Source organism: Falco rusticolus, chromosome 1 (assembly GCF_015220075.1).
Source record: "Falco rusticolus isolate bFalRus1 chromosome 1, bFalRus1.pri, whole genome shotgun sequence".
Lineage (NCBI taxonomy): Eukaryota > Metazoa > Chordata > Aves > Falconiformes > Falconidae > Falco > Falco rusticolus.
Window position 1 is genome coordinate 100,329,933 of NC_051187.1, and position 15,407 is coordinate 100,345,339.

At 42.3% G+C, this 15,407-nt stretch overlaps 1 protein-coding gene across 5 annotated transcripts in view; it reads right to left on the reverse strand.

Annotated features, from left to right (window-relative positions):
* Window positions 1-15,407, reverse strand: part of SMIM14 (small integral membrane protein 14) — a 55,527-nt gene that overhangs the window by 28,684 nt on the left and 11,436 nt on the right. Inside the window, exon 1 of one of the 5 annotated variants that reach the window (XM_037391691.1) lies at window positions 11,954-12,084. The exons of 3 other annotated variants lie outside the window; for them this stretch is intronic. The gene's annotated coding sequence lies outside the window, so the exon portion shown is untranslated. Of the gene's footprint in view, window positions 1-11,730; window positions 11,866-11,953; window positions 12,085-15,407 lie in introns of those variants that run through there. One more of the 5 variants, XM_037391698.1, reaches the window with a different exon arrangement.

Genomic DNA, 15,407 nt, shown 5'->3' on the forward strand with positions numbered 1-15,407 from the left:
TGGCTCCACTGTGTGCTCTTCAGCAGCCTGTTTGTATCAAAAATCTGTTCCAGAATTGCAATGTGCTTCCTGCCTGCCTCCCAGCACTTCCAATTGTCTGATCTCACGTCAGCGGCTAACTTGTTCTGCCCAGCTCTGACCTCTTTGCTGTGAGTCACACCAGCTCTCCACCTTTTGCAAATAGAGTTGTTCTACGGTCTATCGCAGAAAATGGGAGGATGTGCTCTGTTCTCTTCCTCATGACCCAGAGAAAGAAAAGAAAAGCTTGTAGTTTTATTTTACTTATTTTTCTGTATGTTTTCTTTTTATTGCTACTGTGTTTTTCTTGAAATTTATAGAGCAACTGGTAAGACCACAGCAATTGGTAAGGCTATGATGTCTAATACCTGCAAGTACTCTGAGTTACTTTTACTCTACTTAAAATTACTGTATTTTGGGTTGGCCATATTACTGCTAGTACAGTATTTAATTCATAGGGTTTACAAACAGCTGGAAGATACATTTGGTAAATATGCCAAAGCTCTCACTGTTAACAGCTGGGAAGGTATATATTATGGCCTCTAGACTAAGCAAACTGATAGAGAGCATAATAAAAGAGAGAATTAGTAAACGTGGACAAATATGATGTACCATCAAAGAGTCAATACGACCTTTCTAGTGTAAAGAGGCCCACAGAGGCAATCATAAAGAGTACTACTGAAATTAAAATACTGTAATCAGAGACAGAATTACTATAATTCGGGAGTAAAGTGGAGGATGGTCTCTGATCCACCATTACCTTTTGACTTGAGCATCTATTTGAAATTGTAGGCAATGAAGCCATATTGAAAAATATTTCTAGTCTCTCATGATTTAAAAATATAGCACTCAGTTATAGTAATTATTGCAAATTGTTTCTTCTTTTATTATCTTCCCCAATGCCAGCCCTACAGCTGTGTACTATATTTTATACACTCTACTATCAGAAAAGCAATCTTTATGGCTACAATCTGATTGTTTTTTTGTACCTGGAGACTCTTCTGTATTTTAAATTATTGCAATGACTGTACATTATTTCCCAATTCAGCAACACCTCTCCTGAGTAAATAGCATGCAGCTGGTGAGCTCTGGGAGACTGAAATTATACTTTGCTTCTCCACCCTAATCATTGCGAAACTGAATTCCTTTCTAGCATAAAGGCAAACAAGAAGTTTTGTCAATTTTTCATGTGCTGGATGCCCTCCAATGTGACTCCAACATGATGCTGATTAGCAAGATAATCAAAGTGCACATACTGGTAATCTCTACTTCTTGGTATAAAGGAGGTGTAAAAATATTTGTGATTTCAGTATTCAAAGAAACACTCACTCTGTATGATACATAAATCAGAGTCACGGCAGATTTATCATGGACTAAACCTAGCATCTTCAGCATCAAAACCTCTAAGCCCTTTAACTCTTATCTTTCCTGGATCCAGGGACTTTTAAAATATAGACTATCATATACACAATACATACAATGGATGAAGATTTCCTCTGCTAAGAACTATTTTGTCTGTGATGCTATTTTCTTGAAGATTGAAGGTAAAAAATCCTTGGGAGCAAAATACCTCACAGCACAGCAGACAAGTAACAGAATCTTTCCACATTAATTTGAAGAGCTATAAAACCCTCTTCAGCTCCTTGTTACTGTTTTTCAGCCAACTGCAATAACTCAAAGCACAATTGTCAAATATTTCTAACAAGCCATAAAGTTAAATCTGCTTTTGAGCTCAGAACTCACCTGGACACGACTCTGCAACCTGCTCTAGGTGAACCTGCTTTACCAAGGGCTTGGACTAGATGATCTCCAGAGGTCCCTTCCAAGCCTGATCATTCTGTGATTCTGTGATTCAGTTTGAGAGAAGTGTGGCAGAACAAATGAAAATATGCATAGAATTTAAAATAAAAATGTAGAAAGAAAGCAAATGACTTGTTATGCCTCTGCACGCATTCTGAAAAATTATAAAGGGCTAAAATAGCAAAAGCTATACACAAAGCATGAACAATTCATTGCCCCAAAGATAAAATGTTCATTTTTATCTTACTGTCAGAGGCAGAAACCCTCTTTCCTATACTCTTCCATGATCTCCTATCCAGCTTTCCATAAGAAGGATTTGTTCTCTTGCCTTTTTACCTGCACTTAATCTTAGTATCCATGTTTTCTTACAATACCTGACCTGTTCAGTAATTAATTTTCTTCATAGCATACCCCAAGTTTGGTTCTTCTGTATAATATTACCCACCTCCAAGTATTCTCTTCTAGCATGTAAAACATCCTGCACATTGGCCTTGAGTAGCATAACACCCTTGCAATCCTGCATATGAAGTCCTGTCCCAGAGAAACTGCAGCTATGTGACCACAGTACCCATTAACCAAGGGAGTGGAAATTTGTTTCAGTTAGAGCAAGAAGAGACTGCTATGATCAGCTTCTCATAAAGCATCTCATCACTGCTTTTATAGGATTTTTTTTTTTCCCCTCCTTGGCCACTCTGTCCCCCTGGGTACCATTAGTACTCCAGGGGCAACTGGCATCTCAGCTGACTCTTTACTGGGCAATTCAAAATGCTTCTGGTACAAGCGGTTACACAAAAATCTGTTTTTAATCCTGCCTCTTCTAGGGACTGGGCTCACCTAGTCACCTAGAGCCCTGCCTAGTCACACAAAATCCAATTCAACATCAATTAGGTATACAGTAAAATAATACATAAAGGTATCTGCAGTAGGGCAATGTTGCTTACTAGTGACCAAGCAAACAAGAGGAGCCTAAACATTAAAATCAAGTGAATCCTAAACTCAGAATTTTCTGTATTTCTTACATACCATATCTTCCTGTTGATTTCTATCATCTATAATTTTTGTACTACATGTACATCCAGCATCCCACAGAATCCTGAGTGTTTTGTTAGTCTTTTGATGAACTACCTACATCCAACTCACTAGCCTATTTGACCTCCTATTATTTCAGTTTTACAGCTAAACTTCATAAGACAGGTCAGGGAATTTTATCCATTGATTTCTGCAACAAGTTTCTCTTCAGACTGGGTTAAAGTATAGAGGGGAGAAATTAACATGCATGGATTTGGGGTTTCTCACTTAAAAAACAAACAAACCAGAGATATGTATAGACAGGACTGACTGATTTAACCTGCAGAGATCTTTGTGATATTTCTAGTTTTTTTACACTGCTACTACCTGAAATACAGCACATTTTCTCCACCAGAGCAGTATAAAGGAGGAACAAGGCAGAAATGGTAACAGAGCCATAATAAAGCAAAGGAAGGGAATAACTAATCACAGGATAAAACTACAGTACAGTATAAGAAAGCAGAAGTGTTTGTAGCTAAATAGGGAAGAAATATCACAAAAGGAACTACAGAAACAGGGAGAAAATAAAGAGAAAAATAAGCAGTAACTTAAAATAATAACTGCTGTTCTGTCTGAAGTTAATGGATGCATGAATCTAAGGCAAGGGGGGAGGACACTGCACTAAAAATTAATCTAGAAGCCGAAGGCCTGGCATGAGTAACCAGTGGAGGTGGTCTGCATTTTTTTATACAAGAGTTTTAAGTTGTAAGAGTTATAGAGCTGGCAAAAACAAGCTTTAAGTTTTCTACGGAAACTTCTTTTACAAAGCAACTTCCTCTGTTCAAACGAGGCTATAAATAGAATCTGTAAATAAAGAGTAATCTTGTACACAAATTGACACTAATTAAAACATTCCAAGGATCTGTTATCCGCTGTTACTGTAATTTAGAAAGTTCATGTAAATATTCCCTCCTAGAACTTCAGTCTGAAACACTGCAACATTATTCTTGGCATTTTTATAATGGTAATTTTAAACCTCTTTTACAAACAAGGCAAAAGAAGCTCTCTCCCATCAACTATCACACTCTTACAGCTCGATCCTGCTTTTACTGAAACAAATACCAGCACTCCCTTTGGCTTCAGTGGATCTAGTTCTGCAAGGTCACAGACCTCTAGAGGACTATTGATGACCAGGCCTCCTCCTGGGCATAAAATTGAGTTTTCAGGACAAAAGAAAACCAGCTGTCTGACTGGGCAGCAAAAGCAGGATATAAATGTGGGTCCTGCCAGGAGGAGTGCTGCCACAGTGAAGTGTGGCTCCAATTACAGCTTTCTTCAACTAATTGTCCCAGTTCAGATCATCCATGTAGCTTTTCTAGGGAAAAGAGCTGCAATAATTTTGATGGCTGATACAATAACCCCAAATGGGTTCTTAGACATAGCAACACTTTCAGAGCTCTCCTTTTCACTTTCCCTATAATTCCAGGGGGCAGGGGAAGAAAGCAGCTGATTTTATACTTGAAAGCATCAGCACATCTCCCTGGACTTCCAGCTGTAGCCTAATGAGTTGGCAAGTGTATTTTTGCACTACAACTTTTCTCAGGATAATTAACAAGATCTAAGATTAACTTTTCCATGCAGATCAAGCTAAGCCAGTTCCTTCCCTCACCGGAAAGTCAGTGCCTAACCATGCACACAGATGTATGCAACTGGTGCTGTTCTTGTTGGTTTCAACAGAGGTATCAAGACCAGTAGGAGCTCCACAAGAGGACTGCTCACCAGCCACATCCTGCTCAAGGCATACTAGTGGGTAACTTTACTACTGTCCCACAAATAATTTGCTAAGTAAATTATGAATTAATTTTCCAGTGTCATCCATCTGGTACTTCTTACAAATGCTAATTTAATACAAAACAATTCCTTAAAAATAGAAGCAAAGACAAAGAAATGCTGAGCCAGCCACTGAAGGATACTTATAGTGACATGCCAAAATCAGGGAAGGAGCTTCTGAGCAGGGACAGGCTCAGAACTGAGAAGTGCGCTAAAGACCTGCCTGATGTTTTTTTCTGATGGTCCCACAAGACTGCTGCAGTACTGGTACATCCCTTGTCCCCACAGCCCTCATCCACCTCTGTGTGACCACCACAACATCGAGAGCAGGTGACCTGAGATGCATCAGTTCAACACAAGGGTATATCAGGGAAATACAGAAGATGTCACAGATGCTTCCTTCAGTTTAAGTAAGGTTCATCAGCGTGAAGTACATCTCTCAGAGGACAAGAACCCACACATTAAACCCCCCACACTGTTCCAGTACTGTTTCCCATCCTCCTTTTCATGGGCAGTCCCCAGTATGTGAAGAGAGCGAGATAGATTCCAGGCTTTAAGGGTGTAAGGCTGATGTCAGTGATCAAAACTGAACTCCCCAAGGGAGCTAAATAAAACTCACCAAGATTAAAAAAAGCTATTTACTTATTTCCATGCAGGTGGCTTAACATTTCCTCTGGGCAAAACACTTGAAAAGGAGCTAATTATGCACATCCAGTCATGGACAAAAAAGCAGTCCAGCTATTTTAGAATTCATTTACTGATATTTGATACAGAATGTTATTGCCAAACTCCAGCTGTCAGCATTTGGTCATCCTTTTGTTAAAATGATGACATTTTTCTGGAAGAAATCTCTTGCAATATGAAAGCTAATTAAGAGAAGATGTCAATGACACAGAACATTGTCCAAGAATAATACCCTCTTTCTGCTAAGTAAATGCTTCAGCTTTACTTTAACATTTCTAGTGTAGCAGGCTGTGACAATGGTCTAGGACAACAAAATTATTCCTATTGTACTGAATGACTAAAGGCTATTTAATCATTTTGTTTGACATGTGTTAATGCACAAGGGTGGGCTATCCTCTGTAAAATTACTAATACAATGTATTTCAATCAGATTACAGAGCAAACTGGGAGCCCTCTCCTGTGGCCTTCAGTAAGGCAAGAACTCTCATTGACTTTAACGGGATTTTCCACTTGAGTGGTAAGTAGAAGAGCCAGCTCCTAGGCAAATCTGCTTATTCTCCTGCTTTTGGTTAGTGGCTCTGGCGCTACAGACTGCCCCACTGCTCGTATCAACATTCCTTTTCCCATTCCCCAGCAACAATTGCCAATCTCCTAAATTCAGCACCCCTGCAGCTGTACGAGCGATGCACTGCTGCTGGAGCAAGACATACCGAATCTGAAACCCCTGCCAAAAGCACTTCTGCACCAGCAGTGAGAGGACACCCATGCTGTGCCGTGCCAACCAGGGCTACAGGCTTGTATTGCAATGTTTTGGCAGGCCTGATCCTGAACAAGTGGTCACGCCCAAAAGAGGAGCTGGCCTTTCCAGGGAGCAGACTTTTGCAGGGAAACAGAAATAAAGGGTACTGCCCGCAGACAAAAAATGGCAGAGGAGACATCTCATACTAGCCTCCCCATGCAAGCAGAACAGGGAAACCAACGTTGCTGTTGGTTACCCCACCCCAGAGATGTTTTGCACTTAACTTTTGGGCTTCATAATACAAAACTAATAATTTACTTCAAAAGATTAAGTACGGAAAAAGAATACGTCCCCATAACAAACTATGTAACCTATCCATAAAACAGATTCCAAGAATTATGAATCAAAATTACGATTAAAATGCTCAAATGTACCAAAGCAGCCTGAAAGCTCGAAGTAGATCCAACTTTAAAGTTTGCCCAGTGAAACTCAGAACTCAAACTCATGAACAAAATACCATGGTGTAACAAAACCACTGCATACCAGCTGAGCTGTGGCAACAGTCCACACACACACTCTTAGCCCATGGGAACAGTGAGCGAACACGACTTTGCTTAGCCCATAAGAGAAATAGGTTAAACTGAGCCACTTCAGAGCTGCCCTGAGCTACACGTGAGCATCCAGACAGTTACCACAGCTCAGGTGGCCTGCAATAACTCATTATTTTGAAGTAATTTCTTTGAAGGGTCAACCATTTGGAGACTTTTAGACATTTCATCTCTTTGCAAAAATAAACATTAAAAACTTATCTTATTCACTCCTTTACAAAAATGTACAGTTTCAAAACAATATAATGAAAGTTTTTCCACTATATTGAGCCAACAAGTGTAGCGCTAAACCATGAGCTATTAAGTTTTTTACGACTTGTTTATTAAGAACACAATTGTTTGGATTATAAAATATCATACTAAATCCTTAAAACTGTAAAAACACACTATTCCTTAATGTTACTCCAATCACATACAAACACAAAATTATACTGAAATTCTTTGGAATATTTTCATTATTTTTTCCTCCAGAGATGACATATGTTTCTAATAAGTTGCCACTGAGCAAACAGATTTAGCAGGGTAGCAGCATGCTGAGAAAGATAGCAGGATTTTCAATTTTCAGATGAAAGCAGCTCTATTCCCTGGCAGCCCTACTCCTAACCCCTTTAGGCCAGATCAAATTTTATCTGAAGCTAGCGGGTGCCTGTCTTTGACTTCAAGGGAAGTTGAATGAGGTTTTCTACATACCTGCAGTAAACAGTCTGAAGCTTATCAATTATAATATTTTTAATCAGTACTTATACCAGAGGGAATCTGTAGCAATTAACAGGATTTCTGGGCTTGGTTATTTACATATGTTTAGCTAAAAGATGACCCAGTTTTTACCAGAGAATAACATCCATCTAATTCAGCAGACTCCCAGACTAGTTTAGATTATCAGAAGGAAAGTGCTATGCAAATTGCACAAGGCTCCCCTGCACCTACTAGCAATAGATTTTAAAATCTATTACATTAATTTGCACAAGGAAAATCTATGGTACTATTTCACAAGATCAGGATTAGTTTGCAGCACACATCTCACCTTCAGCTCCACAGTTTTCCCACAGGAAAGAAGGCCTTTTTCAACTTTAGACACTTTTGTTCTACATACTAACTTGAAATTGGAAGCATCTGACAATCTCCATGGCTCAAGAGAAGTCTATGTATAAGAATATTTCCGTATTTCATGGAGCTCTCTGATAAAAGCTTTATCTAGTATTTTCAAATAGTGGTGCTTAATGACAGGTGCCATCTAATCAGTCTCACCTAGATATGAAAATGATGAGCCTCTAACAACGCTGTAACCACTTGCACTTGAATTCTTGTTAAACTAAGGCCCCTGGCACCAGGAAACTTTGTTTCACACTTGATTTAGTTCAACTATTTGAAGAGCTAACGCCCAACTTTCCTTCATATCTTCATGTAATTCCATTTGGACAGCTGTTTTTTCCCTAAATGAACTCTTTAACGTATGAAAACTGACATAAATTATTTTATCAAGTTCTCTAAAAATATTGCCTTGCTAAAAATAAAGCTGTCATGATTAACTAGCTGGAAATATACAAATACATAATGTGAATATATGAACAAAAAAGACCAAAGCTCTATTACTAGAGAGAGGACTGTATTTGAAAAGATTCAACAAATAAAGCATTGCAGCTGCTTATATCATGTAAATGTTTGGTGCTACATTTTTGTACAGCTTTTCTGTTCCTTCTGATAAAATCTTTTCTTTCCTAGGAGAGCTCAGTGCTTTGGGTCTGACACTTGTCTAGCAGTTTTATAAAGTACGAATGAAACTATATTTAGCTCCAGAAAGCCATGTTTTTTAATGCATGCAAAGCTGCAGAAGAATCAGAACTAATCTTAATGAGGAAAACTTTTATCAAGTGTAATTCTATCTGTTTCCACCCAAATGGGACTAATTTGCTCCATTATCTGTAAAAATACCAGCTAGATACTTTGACTAAAGCCTCTGAAGCATATTTGTTCAATTAATAACCATGCACATGTACAACCACTCAATCATGCCAGAGGCTGCTCTCCAAGCATCTTCAAGTGTTTCATGAAAAGCCATATCAAGCAGCACTAAGGGACCTCCTGCTTGCCCCAGTCAATATTGTGGAGCAAGCGATAAGATGGAAAGAGGAGGATAGGACCACACTGCTCCTAAGGTCCACCAGAAGTAAGACTAAGACTAAAACTAATCCTCCTCATATCCCTGACTGTATTCCTTCATAATGAGGAGCTAAAGAGTCTTTTCTTCAAATGAGGCTCCTTGGGAACTGGGGAAGCTAGCTCAAGGTGAATCAAGGCACAGAAGCTGAAGGAGCTGTTCTGGGGAAAGACTTTTTTTTTTTTTTTTTTTTTTTTTAACCTGAACAAGGATTGCAAGATTTAGCTCTATGGGGTAATCTTACAAAGTTTCCTTAGCTTCCTCTGTACTTATAGAGGACTTGGGAGCACTTGGATCTTCCACCAAGTACTCAATGTCTTGCAGAATCAAGTGCCTCATTAGCAATTAGATATATCTTTATGAATTAATAAATTGTATCTATAACCTAGGAAGTTAAAATAGAAAGTGTGCTTAACATCAAGTGTAACAGCATGTATGTAAATGCATGCATGCAAAGCATGTATGTAATAGCATGTATGCAAAGCAGGCTCACAAGCTCTTTGATTTACTTCCCAAGCAGAACATGGGCAGATGACATCCATTTTTTTAAATGCATCTGTCAAAATATTTTTGTATTTGTTGTGATGAGTAATCTGATAAATGTTCAAAACATACACAGTAAGAATCTGATACTTGGTATCGCCAGGGCACAGCACACCTTCTCCATTCATACACACTTCTAAGAAGATAAAGAGGATCTTGCTGTTTTCATTGTACTGGCCCTGTGAAGACTCATGATGTTGTTAGGCTCAATTCTGCTATGATGAACTTCAGCAGAGACAAAATTTGGTCTTTAAGAATATATGTCAAGTACCTAAAATACCTAGGAGGGAAAATTCTGAAACTAAACTCTGTTTTATTACACATCTTTTATGCAAATAACAGTCACACATCACTAATTCTGAAGTCTAAATATATGAAAGTACAAATTGAGGCGTTAATAATAAAACAATTAGTCAGTTCAAAACTAACTTTCTCTAAACTCAAATACTGACCTTTTGAAAGCAGGTACAATAATTACAAAGTGATTAAAACCATAATGCATTTTGAAATTGGTTTTACGTAGACTACTTCTTTAACAAGTATATTATTCTTAGTTTTCTCTCAGAATGAGGGAAGAACATGGACTGCAGAACGTTGCCCATGTAACTGGGTCATGCACTTCGGACTTAGCAGACTTGATTATGGTTTGATTAAGGTGCTGCAAAACCGTCACAACGTGCATGGTATAAGGAATATCATAGAACCATGTCTATTGTATTTGTTTCTATAATTAGCAAAGTAACATCCAGCTAGGCTAAAATAAGATCCACCCAGAGCTACAGAATAGCTGCTACCACCACCTCAGTTCTAAAGCAGAACCTCTTGGTTTACAGTCCCGAGTGGGTCAGGGATGTCCCTGCCTGCCAGAGAAGCACATGTGACAATACTTTGTGGAATGACCAGTAACACATCCAGCATGGCTTTGCACTTGTTTAGCACCTCATACAAAATGATCTTAACTACTTAAAATACAGAAATTCATATCACTCTCGAGTTAGGCAAAAGTTGTAAATCTCCTGTTTGACAAAACAGGGCAAAAAGAACCAAAGAGGTTGGACTCGCCCATCTCAGAGGCAGAGGAAGGAACACCACTCAGGACTGAACTAACTAATGTACTGCTAACATTACAATCACTATTATTTTGCCAACTGCTTCTACTATTTAAAGCTGTGTTGTCAGTGACAGGGTCACCTTTTTAAATCAATCATCAACAACAATAACTTCATTTCTTTCATCTTGATAGGTCACAAGAATTAGATGAAATTACCAAGGATTTATTCACTCTCACTATATATAGGATGAAATCAAAAGTAAGATTTTTTTTTATTATTTATTTTTTTTAACTTGATGTCTCCTTTTGGGAAGTAACAGAAATGAGTAAAGGTGGGTAGTAATCTAATAGCTAAGCATGTAAAGACTTCTAAGATGTAACCTACTAATGTTCACTGCAGATACGCACCTTCCCCAGTACACACACTAATAATATTAACATAATAAGCTATTAAGACCAAAAAAGTTTGATGTCCTCACCTCTAAAAACTGCAGATTGTTTTCAAGACTTATCTATATTCATAGACATGGATGTTCAGCCAGTATACAACACAAACAAACAGTCCCTACACCCAGAAATCTATAATTTAAAAGACAATTCTGAAGACTGACTAGACAAACAGGTGTTTGCCAGGAAACAAAAGTTTTTGATGCAGGTCACGTGCCACATTCTTGTAGAAGTAGTGGTTAGCTGAGGCCTCAGAACTGCTGTGGAAGGCAGCAGCTGAGCTGCAGGGCAAGACATCTGGGAAACCTGGCATGGTGACCACTGCAGAGGAATGACCATGGACAATCTCTTGTCATCTTTTAGGCCACTATACCCCTTTCCCACTATAATCTGCTACAAATCACATCTTGGAGCACACACGCGAAGAGTTCCTGGCCAGAATCCTCTCTTTAATAAATTAATGACAGCATGATGTTGTCCTTTTCCCGAGATTATCTTTCACAAGACATGGTTCAATTTCTCCCACTGTAGTTGCACACGCTTTTCAAACAGCGGGGAGCAGCCTGGGAGCACATACTCTGGGGTCAGCATGCCACTTGCAGCTTCTTTAAAGAGAGAAATCGAAATCCCTTCAGCTCAAAGTATCAGAATGAGATCCTTAAAAAAACCCCAAAACCTACCAATAAACGAGAGAAGACTGCCACTTTGCACTGAAAACCCCAACAACCCGAAAAACCCAAACCAGCCCAGCTGTGAGGACGACGAGCGGACGTTTCACTGGTTTGTAAAAAGAAAAGCGCCGCCTATTAACGAGCGGCACGGCTCGAGCTCTCCCGGTGTTTACCTTTCCGGGCACCGGGCGAAGCGCCGGGCAGCGGGGTCGCTTCCGTACTTTAACAGGCTCGAAGTTACCCCTGCAGCCCGAGCCGTGGCCACCCGCGGGCCGCCCCGCTCCGGGACGGGCGGGGGTGGCCGCGGAAACCCGCCCGGCTCTGCCTAGACGCGGCCGGCCCGCGCCCTCCCCGTCGCCGCCGCGGAGGCCCCCGGCCGCGGCTCCCCCCGCTCACCGTGCTCTGGCCGCCGTCGCGGGGCGCGGAGGGCTGCGGCGGGCCGCGCGGCGTGGGAGGCGGCGGAGCAGCGGCAGGGCAGCGGCAGGGCGGCCGGGCTGGCAGAGGCGGCCCCGCGGCTCGGCCCCGCTGCTTCGGGCCGGCTCACACGTCAGCCCGCGCCACGAGACCCGGATCTGCCGGCTCCCGGCGGCGGGGCCGGGGCGGTGCCGCGCGGCTCCCGCCCCCGCCCCCCGCGCACGCCCTGCCGCGGCCCGGCCCGGCCCTCCGCGGGGCGGCTGCCAGGCCGGCACCGGAGCCCCGCGGCTGCCTGCGCCGCGCCGCCTCAGGGCCCGCTGGCCGGGCAGGGGCGGCCGCGGCCCTCTCGGGCGCTGCGCGGGCGGGAGGATGCGCGGCCGCGGCAGCCCGGCGTGCCGGGTGGTGGCATTGCCAGCGAAGCCCCCGTAGGTCAGCGCTGAGAATACACACGGAAAGGAGCTCCCCTGGGACCTGGTGTGTGTGTGGGTCTGCCACAGCCCCCGCGGTCAGGGCTCTGCACCCCCGCCAGAAACAGGGTCGCTCACGTTGCTTGCCCACCCCCCCCACACACACCCCCATCATCCCCGAAGTAAGAAGGAATTCACAGCATAGTTCCTTACCTAGAAATCCAAAGCCTGTTTCCGAGCTCGTGACTCACAAGACTACTCTGCAATTAAAGCAACTCTCAAAATATGCATTTGGATGCTGTGGAATGAAGTTAGAAAGGAAAATTTCAGATCAGGCTTCTAATGTCAGCCAACTAGGTTCACCTGAGCCTAAGAAGCAAGGTGTCATGCTCCCATAGGGAAAGATGGACCGCATCCTGTCCTGGGAACAGTGATACCATGCCATAATGCCATGGGGATTACACAGGGAAGAAAATTTGTCCAATATTTCCAGGGGTGGCTTACCTCCTCCGAGCCACAGAAAACAAGGTTGATGCTGCCATTACAGTGAGACGTGAAGGTTGGATGGAAGTTACAAGTTCTCACAAGTCAGTACCTCCTCGTGGCACCAGCGCCTCATACAGTCTGCTGTGGTCCACAGACAGGGCCAAGCTTGGCTGTTCTCATCACTCTTTGCTGTTGTCACAGGGCTTTCAAGCCTCCTTTCATGGCTACAGGGTTTTTTTCTGAAAGCTTTTTTCCTAGCCTTCGGTGTCAAGCCTATGTTACTCTGCTGAGTCTCGGGTGCATTGCCAGTTGGCAGCCTTGCACATCCAGCCATTGTTGGTGTGCAGAGCCACCTCTCCCTGTAAGGCGCAGGTAGGCTAATTCTGTTCCTTCAGGGCTGGCCCTGGACATAACCATTGCACTTCCTGAGAGGCAGCAGGCAGGCTATCTTTGTCTAGCCATCCCATGCAGTCCTGTCTTGGTGAGGATCTTGCCTCTCCTGTCCCATGTTTCAGCCCTTTCTCTTGTGTTAGCACCCGCCTAAACAGTGGCAATACTGAAAAGTGAATCAAGGCACTGAGACAAAGCCAGGCCATTACACAAAAAAGCTAAGCTACACAGAGCTCATGCCATCTTGCCTCCCTCAGTCCAGGGAGCAGAACCTCTGGCGAGGCACTAAGGATGGTAAAATAATATCTTTAATTTGGAGATATGAAACTACAACCCTACAATTCTTCCTGGGAGAACAGGCTTCTTGACAGCCTGTCCAGGAATTTAGAGTGCAGCAAGAATATCAGCAACATCAAGGCTTGAAGTATAGAGGGGCTGTCCCGGCCAAACACAAAGTTATCCAAAACAACGGTGTCAGAGGGTGGTCATAAGCAGAACGATCAACTGTTAACTGCATCTCCCACCTCTCCCTCGGCCATCCTCCTAACCCTTCATCAGGGAACAAGCCATTCTAGAAGCTAGCAGAGGCAGCTTCCCAACACCATTAAGCAGACTTGCCTGTCTGTGCACACAGCCATTGCTCTAGAAAATGGATCGGAGATCCTGAAATCCCCCAAACAGACACAGCTTACCACTAGTCCTTGCTCAAAGAAGATAGGAGAGCACCACAACTGGCAACCACACAGTAGTGGAGAGGAAGGTTCCTCCTGTCAAGCTGAGGCAGGAACATGAAACACTTCTGTTTTTTCTTGCCTGTGGGTAAATTCAAACAGCCTGCTGTTGCTAAAAGGATGGCAGGCATACTTGGGGCAACTATTGAAACTAAGAAGAGTCTCAGAGCGATTGATTCTTGGAGTAACTGAATTTGAACAATCCTAGAACTTGAAGGGCAAGACTAAGTGAGCTGGACAGGCAGTCTCAGATGCCTTGTCAGGAATAATATGAACCTGCAAGGAATCTGTAAAGGAGAGGCAGGAGCTCATGGGGATGATGACTGAGCAATCTACAAGAAAGCAGTATGCAATGATGGCACTTACAGCTAGACCTGTGACATCTTTCTCTCTTACTTTGAATCAGATGGACCCTTCTCAAAACTCAAAGCATCACATCTTTCTGGCTCATTTCTCACATTGCCCCTTCCAGAAACTCGCATCATGTCTGGTAATCTCTTGAAATTGTCCCTTGATGAGGCATGCAGACAGCACTATCTGGCCAGCCAGCCAGCCCTCTGGATGAGATGCAGGCACTCACAGCAAGCAGCTCCCCCTCCCTACTCCTGTTTCTTTCCCCCACGTTGTTACTGCCAAGTTCTGCATATCTGTACATAGTTTTACACAACTGGTCTCAGTGAAAAGCTGAGCTTTTTTCCAGTATTGTATTCTGCATTATTTGTATTGCCTTATTGACAGCAAAATAGCAATTATTTTTCTGATCATTTTTCTTTGTTCAACATATATTTTTCCATTGGCATTCTTGGAAATATGGGAAGCCAATGGACCTAGTGAAGGATGGGTTTGTGAAAGGCTGATCCTTGTGGATGAAACTTCAGAGTATGAACTGTCAAGGAAAAGGGGGAGGCAATAGGATCTATAGAAAGTAGAGACCAGGAACAGGAGAAACAATGTGTAAACTTACTGCTTTCAAATCAGCAAGTACATATATATAAGCAGAAAGTAGCTAGGTATTTTGCATAAAACATTCTGCCAGAGCATTCCTCAGAATTTGGCCCTCCTGGTTCCCACGGGCAAATGAACAAGCCATAGCAGGCACTGGTTCTATCTCAGCTTCCTACTCCCAGGCTTCAGCCATCTGCTCCCTATTACACTCAAAAATTTAGTGCACGATACAGCAGCAAAACGAGATCCTACTATGGAGGCTGTTTTCAGACTCACTCTATGAAGTCTCCTTTCTGGCAGTCAAACTATGATGAAAACAGTGATGACTTAGGGTACTTTATGAACAAAGGCATGAGATGCATTCAAGATAAGCTAGTAACAAGGACAGAATAGTAAATTCCATGATTCTGGCACACTAGAAAGAATTGTGCCACCCACTGCCAAGATAAAACTATGAAAACAACTCTGCTTGAAGGG